The sequence below is a fragment of the Dasypus novemcinctus genome, chromosome 20 (genome assembly GCF_030445035.2).
Source record: "Dasypus novemcinctus isolate mDasNov1 chromosome 20, mDasNov1.1.hap2, whole genome shotgun sequence".
Taxonomy (NCBI): domain Eukaryota; kingdom Metazoa; phylum Chordata; class Mammalia; order Cingulata; family Dasypodidae; genus Dasypus; species Dasypus novemcinctus.
The window spans coordinates 27,579,913-27,595,358 of NC_080692.1; the positions used below are offsets into that span (position 1 = coordinate 27,579,913).

Below are 15,446 nucleotides of genomic sequence, written 5' to 3' on the forward strand. Positions count from 1 at the left end.
TTTCACAGAAGAAAAGCTTCTCGTTGGGAAATTCACTACCATTAGGGAAGTGATAATTAAAATCTACCACTCTTAGTAAGAGCTTTTGTCTCAATAAAGATGTTCAGGAAGAGGGAGGAGATGCAGGTGTCACAAAATTGAGAGAGATCCTTTCAAGTCCTGTTGATTACTCAGAAAGGAACAACAATTACACAAAACTCTAGTTTAATATTTTCCATGTAAATCCAGTGCCACAAGAAAATACCATGCAGACTGGAGAAGGATACCACATTCAGAATTAAAGAAAAAAAATGAAATACCAGGTAGCAAAATTCTGTAATTAACCATCAGTCCGTTCCTGTTCCCCTCCAACTCACTTGGACTCATGCAGCTTGGGAGTCAAACAGAGGCATATGGCGTTTGTACTTCCCACCTCTCTAGAGAGGACTGAGCAACTCAGTCCTGAATCAGAAGAAAATTCATTTCCAGGCATAAGGACCTAAGTCTTCACAGATCCATGGTGGAACACAAGCCGCTTAAGAATAGTGCAAACAATAGGACACCCGTGGGGAAAAAGAGAAAGAATAGCTTGCATCAACTGTCAACAAAAGTCCAGCTCAGGATTATTTACTACCAGAGTTGAGGAGGGTGAAAGTCAAATACAGGATGAAATAAGTAAACCAAGCTGCCTCATAGAGCTAGAGACTGGATGATAGGCTTACAGGAAATCGGGGGGTAGAGGAAGGATGTAAGCTGACACCTACATGGGTCAAATCTGTGATAAGCTGGAGGTAAGTATATGTACAAGGAAGGGATAAAATGGAGGCATAGGGTTACCTTTGGGTGGGGCTTTGCGGGCTTGAGTGGGGCTAGGGATGGGAGGATGGGTAATACTGCCCAAGAAATTGGGGGGAGGGGCGGGTAACATATGAACATAGGTGATTGTCAGGTATTTGGTTGAGAGTATAAGGCTGAGAAAACCTTTCCATAAATATAATAAGGAAAATTACCTCTTTAAGATGCTTAAAGGGGTAAATCTGACACAGGACAGGCTCCTAGGGAATATGTGAATGTTCATTTTACCATAGTGGGTTATATCATTGGATAGAGACCCATATAATGAAAGTGAAGGTATACACACATCCTGGGGAGGACTGATGCCATCAACTAGGGGAACTGTATCTCTCAAGAATAATGATGGCTCCCAGGGCATTAGGGCAATTGAGCATGTCAAGCCCTCAACACTGTTGCAACTATCTCTGAACATGGCTCTTCGAGCAAAGAAGATTGACTGTCACTGTGGGCCCTAAGGGGAGAAGGAAAGAGGTATTGAATAGATAGAACCAATGTAACTGCGCGAGCAATAGAAATGTTTCGCAAGAGTAGCAAGGATGAATATAAGACATGTAAAATTACACCAAAAATATATAGAGGCTGATAGGCTAAAATGTAAATCATAATGTAAAACATAAGATAACTAAAAATTTAGAAAATTGTATAGTCTAAAATATAAACCACAATGTGAACACAAATGTTACCCTGTTTGAAAGCTATTGTCTCAATATCTATACATCAGTTTCAGTAAATATAGTATGATTATGTAAAAAGATTATTGCTGTGGAAAGGAAAAGGTTTTATGTTGGATATGTGGGAGTACTGTATATTGTATGTATAAGGTCCTGTGATCTAAAACTCTTGTGAAGATAAGCTTAATAATTAGAAAAAAGAAAAGAAAAAGATAGGATGTAGAATTTTTCCAAATTAATATGCATTCTATATCTAACCTTTAAACTCATTGCTATATTCCATTTTACTATTAAGGGAATCTGGCAATATATTGGGCTTCACTTTTCAGGAAGTTTTGGATAACAGAGAAGTTCAACAATGGCAGCAGAGGAATACTGGTGTGGGATGTTATTGACAGGTGACACATGGTTGGCAGGGAGTTCTACAGCGCATATATCCAGGGTACATAAAAATGTTGGATATTTTCATAGTGGAAACAATTAAAAACAACAACTGAGGGAGTGCTGAGTTCCTAGCCAGCAGAGCTCTATCACAGTACCTAAATGAACAGCAACAATCCCCCAAGTACAATGTCAAAGACCAAAAAAGAATGAAGGTCCAACAATGAGCCCTTGATACTAATGACAATGCTTGTGAGCCTGTGCACCTGAAATAAGAACAAGGCCTAGAGCTGCAGTGTGCTTAAGAGTTACCTCCTGAGAGCCTCCGTGATGCTCAAATGTGGCCAGTCTCGAAGCCAAACTCAACATGTAAATGTGTTGCCTTACCCCCAGCATGGGACATGACTCCCAGGGATGAGCCTCCCTGGTGCTGAGGGATTACTACCAAGTACCAGCTGATGATGTGACTAGAAAAGGACCTTGAATAAAAGGTTCAACTTGGACCAGCAGAATATCTCAGTCTACATATAATAACAGGAGTTAAAAATGCTTTTTGTCCTGAATCAAGGGGGAAATGGAGAGGACAAATGAGTTTATATGGCTATGAGTCTCCAAAAAAGAGCTGGGAGGTTATCAGAGGGGTCACCCTTATGCACACCTCAGCAGAGTCCCAGAGACAGATAAAGTAGATACAACACAGGGTAATGGTTCTTCTGAGGGCTACAGAGACCCACAGGTTCTATGGTCATGGCAGATGGAGTTCAGTGCCATGTCATTGGCCCTTCCTTGGAGTTTTTGTTTCTGTGTGATGGAGCTGAACTCAGATGTGATCTCTGTCCACAAGCCTTTCCTGTTACTTTATCAGAATTGTAGTTGGTGCTGGGGTTTAATATATATCCAGGGGATCTGAATCTCTGGACTGACCATATGATAGCCAGGCCCTGAGCCTCAACAGACTTCAACTCCTACACTCTGGTTTATTGGACTTACCCCACTCAGCTAACATGGAGTTGAAAAAGGTAAACCATCACACCGTGGAGCCAAGAGTGCGAGTGCCTACAGCTGAAAGCAGGAGGATTGCATCCAGCATCCATGTGGAATCTAAGACCCTCTTGATATAGATGTGGAGTGGACACAACCAATCCAAGGTCCACAGGATGGAGGAATAGAATATGGCTTAGAGTAGACTTACTGATATTCTATTTATGAACTATTGTGATTAGTAATTGAAGAAAATATGGTATTGATGTGGAGAAAGTGGCCATGGTGCATGCTGGGTGTGGGGAATGTGAGGAAGAGATGAGATGTGGAGGCGTTTTCAGGACTTGGAGCTGTCCTGGGTGGTGTTGCAGGGACAGTTACTGGACATTGTATGTCCTTCCATGGCCCACTGGATGGAACGTGGGAGAGGGTGGGCTATGATGTGGACCATTGACCATGAGGTCCAATTTTGATCAGAGATGTATTCACCAAATGCAATGAATGTCTCATGATGATGGAAGAGAATGTTGCTATGGGGGGAGGAGTGGGGTAAGGGGAGTGGGGGGTATATGGGGACCTCATATTTTTTTAATGTAATATTAAAAAATGAATAAAGACAAAAAATAGATAAAAAATAATTTAAAACTGCATGAAAACAATAATGATGAACATCATTAGAAATTCTGGAAATGCATATCAAAACCATTGTGAGCTATCATTTCAAACCAGTAGATTAGCAACAATTAAAAAAAAACAAAAAATTTTAAGTGTTGAGGAGGATGTGGAGAAATAGGGAAACTCATTCTTTGCTGTTGGCAATGGAAAATTGTGCAGCCACAGTAGAAGATAGTTTGGCAGTTCCCCTGAAAGATAAGTATAAAATTACCATATAAGCCAGGAATCCCTTTACTAGGTATATATTTAAAAGATATGATAGCAGGGACTGAAACAGGTATACACACACTTATGTTCTTAGCAGCATTAGTCATAATTTCTAAAATGCAAGAAACCCACATTTCCATCAACTAATGAATGGAAAAATAAAATGTGGTCAAAACATACAATGAAATATTAGTCATAAAAAGAAATGGTGTCCTGATATAAAGAACAACGTGATGAACTTTGACAGCATTATGTTGAGTGAAATAAGTCAGAAAATAAAGAACAAAATTTGGAGGTATAGTGGTGGTTCACCAAGCTCTTCAGTGCTCCTCAATTCAATTCTTCACAGGTTTGTGAAAAACTTCCCCATGCAAAACTATTCTAAGTCCTAAAAGGAGAATCCAGAGTAGAATAAGGCACAGGCACTGACTGTGAGCTCAATCGGCTGGAGTCACAACTCTGAAGCCCAACCTTATGCATTTTCCAATTTCCTCCAGCTGCTCTTGTGACCCGTATTGCAGAAAGGCTTTGACAAGAGTATCTCTCTTTTGCAAATTCTCCTTTGGCTTTTCACTGATTTATGTAAACTATTCTTTACTTAACTGGTTCCTTTGAGGTGTCATATTCCTGTAAAAGCTGGTTGGTTCGAAATGTGTTCGCAAAAGTTTTGGTTTGAAAGTGATTGATTTTTAAAATATGTGCAGCTCCCGATGAAAAATAATGGAGCCTAGGAACTTCTAATCAGAGCAAGTGAAGCAGTGGGCAGAAGAATTCCCCCTTACCCACTTAAAGCTGATTCCTGATCGATGAAGAACAGGCTCCCCCTTTTCTGTTAGTGGGTTTCCTCTGCAGCTCTCATTTCTGCTCCTGTTCTAGGCATGGCAGTCCCTCAAGCTGCCCTCCAACAAGGCAGAAGCCCAGCTTAGGGAGCTGAGCTAGCTCTTCCATACCCCTCATGGGAAGCAAGTACCAGCACTTGGGTTAAAGCCTATGCTTGACTTGGCTCTTAATGCGAAATGGCGTTTGATTCATTGTGGATACTGTTAATTTGGTGTGGGCCATTAAAGGAACTATTCTTTTTATTTAATTACTCTATTTTGGATTTTAAAGACATTTTCCCCTCAGTCATTACAAAAGAATTCATTGGTAAGTGGATGTGGCTCCAACAATTGAATTCCCATCTACCATCTAGGAGGTCCAGGGTTTGATATCCAGGTCTTCCTGGTGAGGACAAGCTGGCCCTTGTGGCAAGCTGGCCCATGCAGTGTACAGGCCCACACAGAGTGCTGGCCATTGCGGAGAGCTGACACAGCAAGATGATGCAACAAAAAGAGACAGAGAGGAGAGGCAATAGAAGACTTAGTGAAACCAGGGAGTTGAGGTGGCACAAGAGAATTATCACCTCTCTCCTAATCCAGAAGGTCCCAGAATGGGTTCCCAGAGCTGCCTAATGAGAATACAAGCAGATACAGAAGAACACAAAGCAAATGGACACAGAGAGCAGACAATGGAGGGAGGGGGGAGAAATAAATAAATAAGTCTTGTTTTTAAAAAAAGAACAAATATTTGATGACCTCACTGATAGGAAATAATTTGAATAAGCAAACACATAGAGTTAGAATCTAAAACACAAGTTTCCAGGAGATGGGAAGGGTAGGGAATTGGAATTTAATGCTTAATTTGAGCAGAATTTCTTTTTAAGTTAATTGAAAAGTTTGGGAAAAGGATGGTGGTGATATTAAAACAATATTGGAAGATAATTAACAGCACTGAAATATATATGGAAAGTGGCTTGAAGGGGAAATGTGATTTTATATCAACATTGCTAGAATAAAAATTAAAAGATAAAACATAGGACTTTACAACATAGTGAATCTTATTGTAAATGAGGGACTTTAGTTAATGGAACAATTGTAAAATGTTCTTTCATAAATTACAACAAATATACCACAATAATGAAAGGTATTATTAATAGCGTGGTATAAAGGAAAAACACATCACAAAGTAAACTTTTGTCTGCATGTTTTAATATTCTTTCATCATCAGTTGTAACAAAGGTACCGCACTATTGCAAAATGTTAACAATGGTGTGTATATGGGAACACTGCAGTTTTTCACATGATTTTTCTGTGAACCTACAACTTCTCTAATTAAAAAAAAATTAAAAATTGAAGGGAATTTAAAAATTATGGCGCCTAACACCCTCAGTCTTAGATGGTATGGCGATTTGTGAAGTGACTCATTAATGTCCAGGGAAACCACACTTCACACATTTCTGCTCTAACTTCCTTACTGTTTCCCCAGTGTTTCCCCATGTGATACCAGGATGGTGTGGCTACTCCAAGGACCAAACACTCACACTGCTCTTTTAGAAAGCAAGGAAAAAAAGAATGGCAACCTTCCCTTACATCTCTTTGATTAGGGAATGAAGAACACACTTTTCAAAAATTCTACCATGAGAACTTCTCCTTTGTCCCGTTCCTGAGAGGCAGATTTTGCTTGTGAAAAGCATGGACTGCAGAGGTAAGCTGCCTCATCACAGATGTGCCATTGGCTACCCTTGTGACCTGGAGAAATGAATTATCCTGTCTCAATTTTTCATCTGAAGACTAGGAATAATTTGTCTATAACAAGAGGTGGTGTGGGGATTAAATTTCACAATATCTGTATAAATTGCAAACAGTGTCAGACACACACTAAATCTATTCCAAGTGCTAATACTTAATGCTTATGACATACTGTGTCACATTGCTATTCATATTTAAAGGGTACTGGAAATGAAATAACCTTTCCTTTTTCCACCTCTTTCTTAGATGACTGTCTGTGGTGGTAAATAAGATATGGCAATGAAAAGGTCTCTTGTTAAGATACGTAAAGCAACTGTCACTACCGATAGTGTGTAACTACTTAGAGCTGCAAAACCATCCTGTGTATACACCATAGTAACTTTATCCATTCATCAGGTGATGGACACCTGATTGTTTCCATCATTTGGAAATTATCAGTAAAGTGTTTTAACCATTTTTAACTGCATTGTTTCTTTCTTTATTAGTGAGATCTAAAGTTTCTTTATTGTTCTTGATAAAAGTCATCCAATCAGATGTAATATTGCCAATCCTTACTCCTATTCTGCGACTTCACTTTTCATTCCATTAACAGCATCATTTTTAGAACAAGTATTAACTGAAATCCTCCTTTTGAGGCTATCTAAAGTATTGAGAATAAATCGAATTTGTATTGCTTATATAATGATACTCAGGTATTTTTATAACTCTTTGCTTGCAAGTGATGATTGGGGATATGATAAATGGGCTCCTACTGTAAGGGATCCTTATGTAGCCTTATTGCTGGGGAGGCACTGTTTTAGTTAAATAAATTAAAACAATAGTTTAACATATTGAAAGTGATATCATGTCTCAGTAGTGGGGAGAGGTAGAAGAAGTGTTGGAAAAATCTGTCTATAGTAGAGAGCAACACTTCCCATAAGGGTGGAATCCTCCCTCACACTAAGTCTAGTTTCTCTACCTATCTGATGGAGCTCCTCAGTGATAAAAATCTGTTTTGTGCCAAAGTTGCTCCATTAATTAACCTCAGGCCATTACATAAGTTTTGATCCATGAGTTTTCTCAGAATCATAGAAGACTACAGTAGGCAATTTCCATAGCTCAGAGCTAAATTTTTTTATGATTTTGTTTATAAAGAAGTGTTATGAGGGAGAATCAGAGATCACTAGTGTTCTAATACCGAGTCTTATAATCCTGTAAGGTTATTTTTTTAAAGATATGAAGCAAAGAATAACCAGAGTAAGACAAATAGATGGAAACATATTTTCCATTACCCATTACATTTTCACATACATGATTTCACTAATCCCTGTGTTGATGTGAATTTTTATTCTATAACATGGTGTTAGAAGAAAATGTGATTAAAGCAAATGCTAATTAAAGAAATGAAAAGGAAACTCATCCACGAGGGGTGTTTGAAAAGCAAGTTAGGTTTTTTTATTGAAATGCATTTATATCATGCCCTATCTTAAATCTTTATTCCATATTATTTCTTATTCCATAGCAATTTTGCACTTTGAATATTAAATCCTTTGCCTTTGGGAAGGAAGTTTTCAAGGGTAATTTTTTTCTGGAATTCCTATCTGATCTCAGTAGAATCATATAGCATTTGGTAAGATATATACGACCCAATAAACCAGCACTGGACACCAAGATGGAGAAGGTCTCCAAAGCCACCATGGCTATCTTGTTGGTGTTCAGATAGGTAGGTATGAAAGAAATCCACGCACTGCAGAACACCAGCATGCTGAATGTGATCATTTTTGCCTCACTGAAACTGTCTGGCAGCCTCCTGGCCAAAAAAGCAATTGTCAAGCTCAGAAATGCCAGAAAGCCCAAGTAACCGAGTACACAATAGAAGGCATTTGTGGATCCCTCATTACACTGAAGGATGATTTGGCCAAACTCACACTGTGTGTCCATGTCAGGGAATGGGGCAGAGGTTCCCAGCCAGAGTGCACAGATGCATACTTGAATGAGGGAGCCAGTAAAGACAATAACGTTTGAGAATCAGGTCATCTTCCCCATATGTAATGTACTTCCTGGTTTGATGGCTTTGAATGCCACTACCACAATGAAGGTCTTTGCTAAAATAGTAGAAACAGCCACAGAGAATGTTACTCCAAAGAATGTTTGTCTGAGGATACACTTAACAGTTTTTGGCTGACCAATAAAAGTCAAGGAGGAGAGGAAGCAGAACATTAAGGCTGCAAGGAGAAGGTAACTGAGATTTCGGTTATTAGCTCTGATGATTGGTGTGTCTTGATATAGAATAAATAGTCCTAAAATCAGAGCAGTGAGGACAGAGAAACTCATGGCCAAAGCTACAAGAACAATAGAAAATCATTATGAGACAAAAAAGTCATGATTTGGGGGAGGCATCGAACTCTCTGTTTATCTGGATATTTGTCTTTACGACACTTGATGTATTGGTCCATATCTGAAAGGGACACAATTAGAATTATTAAATTTCATAAGTCATCTCCCAGACATGTACATAAACAAGTATTTCATGAACAGAACCACAATTGAAATGTTAATGGAATATACCAATTTTGTCCTTGACCAATGACATTATAAAAGTAAAAAACTTTCCTCATGAGTTAGGAATCATCTACTGAACATTTGAAGGGTTTAGGATTATTTTAGTGTTGACAATAAAGAACAATATTTAAAGGAAAAAGGAAACAGTATATAGTTTAGAGATAAACTTTTTTTGCAGAAATTAAAAAAGGAAAACAGTGAAATCTAACCTTGCATCAATTATGATTTGATTTTACTCAATCACATGGAGAATCAAATATCACTCATTTTTAATCCAAAAAACAAATTAAATATTAAATATGGGTTTATGTCCAAGAAAATTTTACAAAAATTATTTGATGAAATATTATTTTAAAAGGTTCATCTCTGATTTGAAAGAGTGATATGAATCAGTTATTTGAGGAAGCAATGAATTACATACAATTATTTTTCAAAATTTCCTAGCATTGGCTAATAGTGCTATATATTTTCATATTGTTTATCTTATGGAAACCTTTAGTGTAACCATTTAGACACTGGAGATTTCAAGAAAAGAGCACAACTAATCTAACTTCAAGTTAGGAGGAAAGAAGAGTCGGTTCAATAAACAGAATCTGAGACTCTTAAAAAAGATATAGAGAGCACTCATTCAATCTTAAAATGAATAATATCATATTTGTTATTTTGAAAGAAAAGGCTAGCTTCATTGCACTCATTTGGAATTGAGAGAGCTTGACTTGGAGAAAATAGTTAGGGATGCTTTTAAAATGTGGAGAATCTACAGTGCAAAACCAGAATGGAGAGTGAGGAAAAAGCAGTCACATTATATACATTTTGCTAACTTGGTAATCTTGGTGAATGGATGTTGTAGCAAGCAGCCAAGAAATCAATGATGAGAAATAGCAGGCCCAGAATGGACAAGAGGCATATTGTTTTGGAAGAAAATTTGGTCTTGTGTTGTAGATATTTTCTGCTTCAACCAGATTGAGATGTTTATACTTAGCTGTATTTCAAAAGAAATACCTAATCTGGAAATTTAGGAATAATCAGTTGAAGTCTTGGAAATCAATGAGATACCCAGGGTAAGCATAATTTATGAAAACCAACAGGACCAAGTTTAAAAATCTAGAATCCATTCATATAAATGGAATACTGACTTAAATTACATTATTTGTTTTTCTCCAAATTCAGCTATTTGAGAAACAGAGGTATGTAATACATAGATGTCTAAATACTATGAGCTAATAAGTCCCTAAACGTAATTTTTCTTTGGTGACCAAAATGGCAGAAATATCTCTTAAGCAAATGAGATTATAAGAAAATTGTTTGTAGGCTCCATTACATGCTCCCAGAGAAAAAAAACTTTTAGCCTATATTCATTCCTCTGAGAATGAACCCATTGAAAAGAGAAATTTTTGACATGTTAGTTTTTACTAGTAGTGTGGCCCAAGTAAATAAGTTTGGGCCTTAATCCTTAATTACTAGAAGCTTTAGATTACAAAAATCACATGCAGAAAGAAGAAGCTGAAAGTCAATGGAAACTGGAGGGGAAAAAAAAGAAATCCCCTTCTCCTTTGTCATATAATGGGAAAGCCAAGTATAATGATCAGGCAACCAGCCCCAAAAAATGTCAGTCTTCTGGAGGAAGCATCAATTTTCTGTTGCTTTTACTTGAACTGCCAGACTCAAAACCTGCCAAAACATTATAAAATTTAGTTTTGTAACTCTGAAACTAAAATGATGGTTAATAAAATAAGTTATTTATTACTATTCTTAAAAGTCAATTGCCTATAAAATGAACAGAGGTGTTTCCTACCCAGATTCCCCTGCAAGGATGGCCTTATCATTAGCCTACAGCTGTCAGCAAATATGAGTTTGCCTCATTTGCAATGAACCACCTTGCTGGAAAGAACCCTCTTACCTGAGCAGGTAACATCAAACAACTGATTGTCAGAAGACTATAAATTTCCACCTACTTAGGCCCACCAAAGGACAGCCCTGATGGACCCTATATGACTCAAATTTCCTCATTGAATTGACAGAGGCTTTGTCAGAAATGTTTCAGTATTTGACCTTCCAATCCCTACAACACAACTATTTCCTTCATACATTTTCTTAATGCCAAACACAATCTCAGATGCAGCTTTCAAAGAACCCAATCTGTGAAAACCATTCTGTTCAATCCAGTCTTCATACTAGAAATACTGTGAATTTTCATGTAATCTTAGCAAGACCTCATCTTCTTAAAATGACTACTGAGATAATTTGGACTCTCTGCCCACACCTCTAAAATGAAATAGAGCCAATCCCCTTCAAGGGCCAATCGCCCTTCAAGGCCTTCAGCATGGTAACATTAATATTATTTCAGCTTTCACCAAGCTTGTTTTTTTTGCCTCAGACCCTTGCTGATGTGTATTCCAGGAATGAAATCTCCTTTATTGTCTCTCCAATCTGGTACAAATCTATCTACTAACTTTTCATTACTAGCACTTTTATGTTTCAGTTCAAAAAAGCTTTTTAAAAAATCATTTTTAAGTTATGCCTTATCTTTACTGATAATTAAATGCCTTGCTCATTTAAAAATGTCTTAAACAAAGTTATTTTATATATTGATTTTGATTATTTCGTATCAATTCTTGAGAATTATGAGGGATCATTTGAGAATGTTTTCTTCCTGAGAGAATTGGCATTTGTTTTTATAGGTAGAAATGGTGTGTCATCAACTTGAAACAAATTAGGAAACTTCTTGTTTCACCTGGAAGTTTAAAAAGTTGTCTGCAGTATGTTTTCACTTTACTTCCCCATGCATGTGAAGGGCTCTGGCTGCTGAATGGGATTCTGCAACCAGCAGAGTTTGCTCATTTAATGGAACAAACACTTCCCATTGGGAAAATCACCACAACCAGGGAAGTGGGGACTAAGGACATCTAACTCTCTGAAGTCTGCTCCCACTGTTGAAAAATGAAGGTGTTAGATTCTCATCATGGGGGGTTGCAAATGGCCTTTCTGCTAAAATGAACTGATAAAGGAAGAGATGTATAACCAGAAGACTGAGAAAACACCTGCTATTTCACAAGAAGGTTTTGGGGGAAGGTTTTGAATTGCAGAGGTTTGCAATTGTGGCCGTGGAGGATCCCTCATGCTGATTATCAGTGGTAGGCTGGAGTGTGGGGAGAGGTACACTTGAGGAATGGCTCGATGGAATAAAAATGTGTGCATGTGGCAATAGGATGGATGTTATCTTGTTGACTAGAGACCCACAGAATAATTGATGGGCTATTGAATTCCCATCCTGGGGAGTCCTGCTACATTCTCTCATAAAGTGGTAAGATTCTCTGGTATACATGGGCAATATCCAGAGAAGAAGGAGAGACCAATATGCCAGGCCTTTGAAATTGATGCTTGTGCTTATGAACCTTATTCTCATGAAATTAAAACTGACCTGGCATTTTATATTGCTTAAGAGTTAGCTCCTGAAAGCCTCGTTACTACTCAAATATGCCATCTCTAAGACAAACTAAGCTTATAAATTTCCTACCTTCTCCCCACAGTGGGGCATAACTCCAGGGGATGAACAAACATGGCACCAAGGGATTATTGCCGTACGCAATTAGGAAAGCATTTGAAAAAAAATGCCTAGTCCAAAAGGGTAAGATAGTAAATATTAATGAGTTTTTATGGCTAAGAGATTTTAAAGTGACTCGGGAGGTTGTTCCAGATGTTATACTTATGCATATTTCAGTAGGATATCACTGACTGCCACAGGAAACAGGGCCTCAAGAGCGGTGCTCTAGAGATATCTTGATGCTATAGGAAGGGCAGACAGCCCCAGGAAATTGGCACCCCATCAGTGGGCCTAATCTTGAAATATACCATAACCTATCTCCACAGTATATCAGAGTTAGACTCATATATAATTTAAAAACACACAGTTCGTTTGCCCCATTTATTTGAACCATCAATTAGCAGTATACCCATTATACTTTTCTGGAGACTTAAATATTCAGTCTGTACATATGCTAGTTGAGACCTGATTTGTAGAAAACACCTACACTTCTCTTCATCATACTCACCTATGACAACTAACAAAAGGAGAATGGACATCTCCCAACTGAAAAACAATATCACCAACTGCATACAAGATAGTATCATACATCTGTTTCATGTGGCATAAACCTCCTTTTAATCAGAGGCATCACCATCATGCAATCCTCAAGATTGTGAAATGAACAAACATAATGGGTAATACAAATTTGGATTAAAGTAGATTTATTATTTTAGTAATGGAGGAATTTGTAACATTGATATAAAAACAGTGTTCACCAAAGATTATGAGGGGAAGGGGAAGGAAGAATACTTTTAACATGGGGCATTTGTAACCCATTGGAATTGTTCTGCATGATATCTAGAGATGGAAAAATGTGTTTTACATTTTGTCAAAACCTATAAAATTGTGCAGTGGAAAGTGTAAATCAGAATGCAAACTTTGTACCTTGGTTAGTAGCAATGTCAATATGTGTTCATCAATTGTATCAAATGAACCACACTAATGAAAGATATCTATAATGAGGAAAAGTATGGGAAGGGGAGAGTGTGTTAAATGGGAATCTTCTATACTGTTAATGTTATATTTATGGAATCTAAACTTCCTTTGAAAATAAAGGAAAGAAATGATAAGATGGCAAAGAAGTTTTATCACACACATCTTTGCAGCTGCTACTTAGATTTTGGACAATTCTTAAAAAAAGAAAAAAATAACATTTAAAAGTTGTAAGTTAGTAGTTAATAAAATGGTAGTTTATGTTAACTCTGTGTCTTCTCTATGATATTTCTGTAAGTCTACATCTTCTCCCAAAAATAATTATATATTAAAAAACTCTATGTTAATTATTCCCAAGTAAAACTCTTTATTAAAGGGAATCATTCTTACATAGGCTAATTTATAAAAGGATTAAAAGAAGGGAAAAGTTGCATTATTAATTTTATATGTGTATACACATATATATTTGATGTACTGGGTCCAGAGATTGAACACAGGACCTTGTACATGGGAAGCCAGACCTCCACCACTGAGCCACATTGGATCTCCTTATGTGTCATTATTTTTAAAGGTCAAGAATTTAAAAAAAAAACATTTAAAGAATATCTGGAGGATTCAAAAAATTCAACAGAAAGGGGTCACAAAAGTCCATAAGCTAGAGATTGATTGGCAAATGGCATAAAATTGACAGACTCAGTGACTCTTGGCGATGGGAAGTGTTCATAGTAGAGCTATTTGTTTTCCTATAATTTTCTCAAGAATTTCCTGCTATCCCTTTGAGGACAGGTCCATAATCAATGTTGCTATTTTGAATTAACTTTGTTCCTTTTCTTCTACAATACCTACACAGGAATGTTCTTTGAAGAAATAACATATTTTCTTACTTTCTCTGGACTCTCCCATAAGCTCACTGGAGAGAGAACTACTGTGCAACCTAAGGCTGGCTTATCCTATACTCTGAAGAGGCACAGTGAAGCTCCTTGGGAAAAAAAGCCATCTGATTTGATGACTATATGTCTTCTAAACACTGAGGCCATGGCAGAGAGTAGTAGGTTCATACTCTGCTACATTACACCTCTGGCTAAAACAAAGCAATGCATGGTTTTGGAACTTAGAGAATAATGACAGTGGTTTAATTTTGAGATATATCACCAAAAATTAAGATGAGCTCACCTAAAAGGTAAGTCTTATATAAGTCTATATTCTTTGCTGAGAACCAATAAAAAGAGAGTGGTTATTAAAAAGAAATAATACTTTAAAATGCACAATCACCTTGGGATAAGCCCACACTTCCTATAAAGGCAAAATATAAATTTGATGAAGATGGTTAATGTTCACATAAATTTATATTAGATCTTTGAAAAACAAATACATTTGTTTTTTTCCATTAACCCCTGAAGTTCCTAAACTTACAACTCTTATGACTTCTGACTTTAGTCCTTTATAAATTTTTTTCTGTATATGATTTATATTCTACTCCTTTTATGTTCTTTTTGCTCTTTCCATCCTTTCAGTATATCACTCTAGATTTTGATTTGATGTAGTTTCTAATATTCCAGTATTGATGACAAAAGATTCCTCAAGGGACTATAAATCCAGCCAGATATTTCTAGTCATTTTCAAAAAACCTTAAAAATTTTGTTTCATTATACGGACCTATAACTATTCAAAATATAGATAATTTGGGAAGCAGACTTGGTTCAACGGATGGAGCATCTGCTTATCACATGGGAGGTCCATGGTTCAAAACCAGGGTCTCCTTGACCCATGTGGAGCTGGCCCACACGCAGTGCTGATACGCAAGGAGTGCCATGCCACACAGGGGTGTACCCCACGTAGGGGAGCCCCACGCACAAGGAGTGCACCCCATAGGGGGAGTGGCCCAGAGTGAAAGTTTAGCCTGCTCAGGAGTGGCACCGCACACACGGAGAGCTGACACAGCTAGATGACACAACAAAAAGAGACACAGATTCCCAGTGCTGCTGACAAAAATAGAAGTGGACACAGAAGAACACACAGCCAATGGACATAGATAATGAACAACTGGGGGGGGAAGGGGAATGAAAGAAA

At 37.4% G+C, this 15,446-nt stretch overlaps 1 pseudogene; it reads right to left on the reverse strand.

Annotated features, from left to right (window-relative positions):
- Positions 1-7,789: 7,789 nt before the first annotated feature.
- Positions 7,790-15,446, reverse strand: part of LOC131274725 (vomeronasal type-2 receptor 26-like) — a 144,747-nt pseudogene continuing 137,090 nt past the window's right edge.